We start from the raw sequence: 7,659 nt of genomic DNA on the forward strand, positions 1-7,659 counted from the left end.
TCTCTCCTGTTGTTTTTCCGATTTTTTTCAGGAATTATATCAGTTCCAACAAAAGAATTCAAAATGCTAATGTCTGAAGGTTTTGTTTTTTTGTTTTTTGTTTTTTTTTTTTAGGTCCTGAGATATAGGTGTTGGTTTGCAAGTCAATTCTCATCACCCGATCCCGGCTCACCAAGGGGAGATGCAGTGTTCCGCTAGTGTTTATAACAGCCAGAGAGAAAGAATACATTTTAGAAAGGCTGCATTATGACGTATTGAAAACTCGGGTAAAGTCCTCAAACCTTAACTTTTCAGAAAACCCAAATTCAGAGATCCAAGATTTGGGGGGTTCTGAAAAGATTTTGAGAGATAAGAAAATTTGACAGGTAAGAAAATTGACAACTGAAAAGGCAGGAAACATTAGCTCTCTGAGATTTTTAGAGATGAAAATGGGAAAGAGAAAGCAATAATTGGTGTCATTTTTAAAAGTAATCTTTTGTCTGCATAGATCATATACAAAGCTGCATTATTATGTAAATATCAATGCCATGGATCTATTCAGGAAAATAACCATGCTAAGTTACAGACAATATCCAGTAATAGTGATTTTTCTTAAATACTACAGTCAGGTTTTTTTTTTTTTTAAGATTTTATTTATTTATTCATGAGAGACACAGAGACAGACAGACAGACAGACACAGACAGAGGGAGAAGCAGGCTCTATGCAAGGAGCCCAATGCGGGACTCGATCCCGGGTCCCCAGGATCACAACCCCTGGCCGAAGGCGGTGCTAACCACCAGGGCTGCCCCACTGTTAGCTTTTAAGGACCAATATCTCAGCAGAGAAGGCGCCCACACCCCCTGACAACTTCGAGGTGGGACAAAACTGGGAGGGTGGATGAGGACATCGGGCTGCCGTTGGCCTTCTCTGAGGATCCTTCCTGGAGGAAGCAACCAAATTCTAGGAAATAAGCAGCCTGGATCTAGTTTTAGATCCATCTAGATCCTGGGTCCAGTTTTATTTTTATTTTTATTTTTTTGTGGGTCCAGTTTTAGATGCCATTCCGCGACCGTATGGTCTTGGGCAAGACATCCATTCTCTGGGTCTTGATTTTTATGAGCAAATTCAAAGCTTTAAAACCCGTAAACACTTCCTTCCAGCTCTGAAATTCTTTGAGTTCATTATGCAGAGCTAGGGAGTGATTGCATGATCTCCATGTGTGGCTCAGCGCAGACGTGAGGCCCAAACGCTGCAACCAGCTAGAGTTAAGAAGGCAGACAAGGGTTCAAGATTTAAGCATGTTGGGACAGCAGCTGAACACAGGAGGACCCCAGCTCCTGCATATTTCCTGCAGCCATTTTATTGATAGGAGAGGCTATATGGAAAGGAGTGCCATTTTTCCAGGCAAAATCAATAGAAACCAAGGTATCTGGCTCAAGAGTTTGAGAAGATTCAAGACGGGAGACCGGCAGGGTGAGGATGGCACTAATATGGGGCCAGATAAATACATAACCCAAGAGGTACGCATGAGTAGAAGGATCAGGCCAATAAGGCTGTGCCTCTGTCACCTACTACCAGCGTGGCCAGCAATTTTCCAACTTCTTTTAGCTCTGAAATCCTGTTATGGCAGCCACTGTTGGTTGAAGGACCAACAGACATTCCCTTCATCCCCTGCTTCCTCTCAAGCCAGCATGAGCTCCAGGTGGACAAAGTTCCTTCTCAGATCCAAAGTCTGAAGTTGAAAAATCCCATTCAGGTGTTACACCCAAGTGCCTAACCCAACACCCAGGCGGGGACTGTAGTGTCTCACCAGCGCCACTACTACCTAGACACAGATTACACAGCCAGCCTTCCAAGAGAGGTAGCCCTGATTTAGGTGCCAGGTAAATCAGTACCCCATAACTGCATTTCTGCTCATCGTTTCAATACAGAAGTGTCAGAGAAAGGGGACATGAGATCCACCTGGAGGGGGAGGACAGAAGAGGACGCAGCGAACCATGCACTCCTACCTCCTTCGTGAGAGGATGAGCCTCGGGGAGCACTTTCCAGCTAGAGAGAAGCCCTGCTGGGCCAGCAGCCTGGGGATGGCAGGGCCCATTTGTTGATGGTCTTTGTTTGCTTGCTCACTTTTTCATGAAAAAAAAAAAAAAAGGTGGTATTCTTTTACAATTTCTATGTTTTTGAGGTGTTTCAGCATTAAAAATGATCACTTTCATTGTTAGGAAATGAACCAGAGATCTCTTAATAATAGTGCAAAATTTGAATTTGAGAACTACTGTTCCTAAGAATATATGAATTTCTCTTAAAACATGATATATAAAGTAATAATGTGAGCGGGCATATATATATTTTAAAGGAACCGGGAGTTAGCATAGTACTTCAGAGAAAAAAATTGTGAATATTGATTTTTTTTTTTCCTAATGACATATTACCTGGGAATCACAGCCAAGGTAGGACTATTTAGACTACTTTATCCTTAACCTTTCTCCATATGTAAATTCACAGACATCAGACTGTAAAATATACTTGCTACACCTCTGAAGGGACCTGAAGACTGGTACAAGCTCTTGTTCTGAAACATGAGTGGTTCTATCTTATTTCCAAAGCCCTCCAAATGTTCTTGGGATAGCCAGTCAGCAGTCCGGCCATATTTACAGATCATAAAGTCTTCCTGTGTCTAAAAACAGACTCTCCCCTAGTCTTGCTTAGTGAAACTCCCTTTCTTCTGCTCTGTCCAATGAGGTGGAGAAGGCCAGTTGGCATTCTCCAAAGTTCCACCTAATTGCCTGGAGGTTAATTTTGTCTCTCCTCAGCCTTCTCTTCTTCAGATTAAATAACGCACCTCCTTTGCTCGTGTACATAGTCTCCAAGCCCTGTCATCATTTTCCTCTTTCTATACATGGATTCTATGCAATTTTCATACATATGTTTTAAGTTACAGACCTAAAGTGTAACTTTCTTTTTTTTTTTTTTTTTTTAATTTTTACTTATTTATGATAGTCACAGAGAGAGAGAGAGAGAGAGAGAGAGAGAGAGAGGCAGAGACACAGGCAGAGGGAGAAGCAGGCTCCATGCACCGGGAGCCCGACGTGGGATTCGATCTTGGGTCTCCAGGATCGCGCCCTGGGCCAAAGGCAGGCGCCAAACCGCTGCGCCACCCAGGGATCCCTAAAGTGTAACTTTCAAGTAAGAACCCAACCTACGATGAATTTACACAAGGATTATTTCCTAGCCACAAATGGTACTCATATTAACACAGCCCAGGATAATACTGTTTTCTTAATGCCATCACTAGGCTAATGGCTCGTGTATTTCTGGAATACCAGGTCTTTTCCAGCCAAGATTATGTCAAATTGTACTCCCTATCTCGCCCCTTCTCCTACCACCAACTACTCCCCCAAAGAAAGTCATTGTTAATAAATTTAGGTGTTAGTTCTTGTGGTAGTTTCCACTTGAACTCCAAATAAATAATGTATCTGCACCTCTCTTTCTTGATTTTTCAACCTTAGTCAGTAAGTAGCTTTTGACTTCTCTACCTGAAAGATGAAAAATTTCACTCATTTATATGCCTGCCTTCTCTCTCTATCTTCTCCTCAATTTAGGTTAATTCATCATTTTTTACTTCTTCAGTTTGGTAGCTGTATACTTTTGAATGATACAGTTATATCTCCATTCCTAGATCTAGCAGCTTTAGAAAATATTTATTGACCTTAGTACTCCAAGATAAGGAAATCAACACAGTTCTCCACCTCCAGACTTCTGTTAGGATTCAGCTTTTAGACTGCCAACGTTTATAATATTTACACTCTGTTTTATAAATATTATGACTTCTGATACTATTATTATGTAAATATGATTTATTGCAGATGCAAGAAGAGAGAAATTAATTCCAGGTCACCAAACTCCTACTTTCAAAATACAGTGCTCTGAGCATCACGATCAAATGGAGTCTCTACTCTTAAACTCCACCAAACCCTCAAAATCATGCCACGATTTAGTTTACTTCTTCTTTGAGTCCCAGTCTTTTAGGCAGATTTATAAACACCACAACTGGTTGCAGGCAGTTGAAACTGATCAACAATGAATTTGTTGAAAGAATATAGCATAACAGTCAAAAGGCAGAGGAAAGCTAGGGTTGAAGCAACCACAAACTTCCAAGATGATGAGATGATGAAACTACAGAGAGAGCCCACCGATTCCTGGCAAAGACCCGCTGATTGGCCTCCCTTAGACAGTCAGTAAGCTAGGGGCAGGGCACCTTGACTGACAGTCCCATCGCGGTTGCGTGCAGTGCTGAAGGGTGATTCTCAAAAATAAAAGCAAGTTGCTATCACCAGAACAAGAAAGAAGAGAAGAAGAGTAGACAAAAGAGTAGCACTTATTATGCACAGTAACACCTGTTGCATTTTAATTAATAAATAATTTGGGTAGTTAACTTCCCCCATCCTTCCCAATATCATCCTTCCCCATCATATTTTATGGTCCATGAGGAGAGATGACATATATTATTTGGTCTCTTAATCCACATGATTAGCACGGTATACAGCAACTACAAACACCCACTGAATTTTTGTTGAATATTGTTGACAAAAAGAAATGCCAAGGGTCTGTGGGATGCTGCATAGACTATCTGTATTACTTTATTCTAATAACACATACTGTCAGATGAATTACATATTAAAGTAGTGATTATTCTTTCCAAGTTTTCCGATTACGAGTATTGTATTTTAAAAGAAAAGCACCTCTCAAAACTTCTAGACCGTGGCAGGATCCCACGATCTTCTCTTCATGTTGCCCAAATGACTAAGAGTGTACAATTACCTGATGCAAAGAACCAGTCGGCAATTTGAATTTTCACTATGCGTTCAGGATGTCACAGCCTATGGACCTCTGCAGGCAGGATGTGATAAAGCAACATTTAAGACTGGTCTAATTCTATAAAAACTCCTCGCCCTCCCAAGGAATCAGTCCTTCTCCCCACTCCTCTCTATGCCACTTTTCCCAGGTCTTAACAACTTGTGTCAGTTAATTTGTTTATGTCCCTGCCTCTACAGCTAAACTATGAGCCGTGTAACAGAAGAATGTCAGATTCATCTTTGTATCCTCAGGACCTATCACGGAACTGGACAAATAGGAAATATTTATGAAATGTTTATTGCATCCAAATGACCATCAAGAAAAATAAAAGGCTTTAACAAAGAAATATAATGAGTTCATAGAATTACCAATCCAGACTCTAAAGAGAGATTTCATCTTCGTTTAAAATAAGACCATAAACAATAAAAATAAAAATAAATAAATAAAATAAAATAAGAAGACCAAAAAAATCAAAGAAAAGAAGGAAAAGATGGTGGGAGGGAGAGAGAGGGGGAGAGAAAAAGGAAGGAAGGAAGGAAGGGAAGCTTTAGTTCTTCAAGTTGTAGAGAAATTTTAAGTTATTTTTCAAGTGAACCCACTCACAGACTGGCCAGAGAGGTATAATGTCTCTAAATCAGATGATGACAAAAGGAACAACGAAGAATTCAGAAACTATCCTCTCTAAAATTTCCATTTGTTTCTATCAATCAAGAAGAATTTTAATAAGCAAGTTTCAGAAGGAGTCACTAATTCCTCACAGACGTCAGAAATTTAGTTTCACTTTTCAGAAGCAGTTCGTGGCCATGCTTGCAAAATCAAAACTGTAATTCATCTCTAGACAATACCTAATTATTACTGATTACTAAGAAATAAGTCAACAAAGATATTTTCCTGTTTACATTCTTATCAGACTGTATCAGGACCATCTGTTTTCAAGTTTGTTGTTGCTGGGGGTTTTTTTATCCCAAGGGATAAATACTCCACATTGTTCTCCAAATATATGCATGCAAAAATGCCTCTTGCTGCACAGCTGCAATGTTCACTGAAACATTTGGGTAGGGGAAACACACTCACACACACACACACACACACACACATTCTTCTGGGAAAGAAAATGAAAAGAAAATTTGGCATCTTACTGGATTTACTCTACCTTTAACTGAAGGATATATTGGGGCCTGTCCCATCGCCTGTGTATGGGTGACTATCGACTTTGCTAAAAGTATTTATGTATGTAGCTTTATGACATTAAAGTAACTCCAACCTAGGAAACATAATAAAAGACTATGACGTGAGAAAGATTCTGCAATTTTAAAACAAATAATATGTGACCTCTTTGTTCCATTATTCATCAGCCCTACTGTCCTATTATACACACAATAAGTTTTTCTTCTTTAAAGAGAGGTGAATTGTTCCATTGCCAAAGAAGCAAGGGTAGGAGATTCAAGTTGTGGTATTGACAGAGCTGCTACATGGCTTTGGGCAAGCAATTAACCTTTGGGTGTCTCAGTTACTTCACCTGTAAAATAGGGATAAGGGTTTTAGCACAGGTGTGACACCTGGACTAAGTAGTATAATTATCATTATTGATGAGAAAATAATGCTGATCACCGATTTCACATCTCATGCTAACACGCCCCCCCCCCCCCAGTCATTTCTATCTCCTCTGCATTGAATCATTTTTTAAAGAAGACTTAAAAAAAAAAAAAAAAAGGACAACAAAATGTGGAGGTTGGGACAATGGCCCATATTCAGGTAGGCATGTATCCATCAAGGTGGATTATCCTTTGATCCTTTACATTTGTCCCTTAGATATTTTCTAACCTTAGACTAAATACGCAAACTACAAAAATACGAGGAAACTGGTCAAGACTCCTATTCAACAGGTAACCTGCGCTGCGGCAAAATGCTTTCTGGTTCATTGGTAGGTGACATCCTGAAGGTACTGTAGCGCGCAGCTTCCAACCGTGGAATTTAGGGGGATTGAAGTCAAGGACAAATGCACCCCGAAGACACGGCTCATACACCCTCCAACAGGCTCTACTTGCAAGAACCCCAGCCCAAAGAGGGAGAGAGCAGGACAGACGACAGGGGTACCTGGGAAGCCAGCTTCCTAAGAAGGAGAGGGAGCATGGGAGCGGGGTACAGGGGGGTGTCCTTACACAAGGGCACAGATGGCGACCCAGAGTCGATGGGAGGGAAGCGGAGGCAGACAACGGTGGGGATTCCCTCTGTGCTCATCCGGGACCTGCTCTCACTAGGTGTCTCTGCTTTAACAGAAATGACCTTTGCACGGTGGCAAAAGTGGCCAAGTGGCCGGGAACCAGAGGGAAGCATTCAAAATACGGACCGTGTTCCAAAGATCCGTACTCCGCGTCGTCCCCTCTGCGTCCCTCTGTGCAAACGCGTGCTGTTTGCGGGTCCAAGATGCACCCCCGCCCCCTCCCGCCCCGGCTTGTGCCGCTTGGGGATTGCCTCCCTGCAGAGAACCCCCTCCTCCCGAACTGGGGAGACGCCTGGGCAGGAAGCGGCCTCCGCAGCCCTGCGCACCGGGCCGGGGCTCGAGGCCTCGCGCCGCAGCTCCCCGGGGCGCGCACCCGCCACCCGCCACCCGCCACCCGCACCCCAACCACGAGCACTGCGTGCAGGACCGGAACCGCCACTTCTCGTGCCCGACGCCGTCAGACTGGACGAGCAATAATCCCTTCCCGATGAGCATTCACGTCGCCGGGCCGCGCCCGAAGGTCACCCCCCCGCCCGCCCCCGGCGGCCGCGGGGGGCGCGGGGAGCGCGGCCGGGCGGGGCGGCGGGAGCGCGAACTT

The 7,659-nt window shown here is 42.9% G+C and overlaps 1 long non-coding RNA gene across 2 annotated transcripts in view; it reads left to right on the forward strand.

Moving 5' to 3' along the window:
- Nucleotides 1-5,235, forward strand: part of LOC140624410 (uncharacterized) — a 373,398-nt gene extending 368,163 nt beyond the window's left edge. Inside the window, exons 13-14 of one of the 2 annotated variants that reach the window (XR_012023892.1) lie at nt 115-3,166; nt 3,847-5,235. This is a non-coding gene — a long non-coding RNA (uncharacterized lncRNA). The remainder of the gene's footprint in view (nt 1-114; nt 3,167-3,846) is intronic. The other variant, XR_012023893.1, reaches the window with a different exon arrangement.
- Nucleotides 5,236-7,659: the final 2,424 nt, after the last annotated feature.

The sequence above is a fragment of the Canis lupus genome, chromosome 34, assembly GCF_048164855.1.
Source record: "Canis lupus baileyi chromosome 34, mCanLup2.hap1, whole genome shotgun sequence".
NCBI classification, from domain to species: Eukaryota; Metazoa; Chordata; class Mammalia; order Carnivora; family Canidae; genus Canis; species Canis lupus.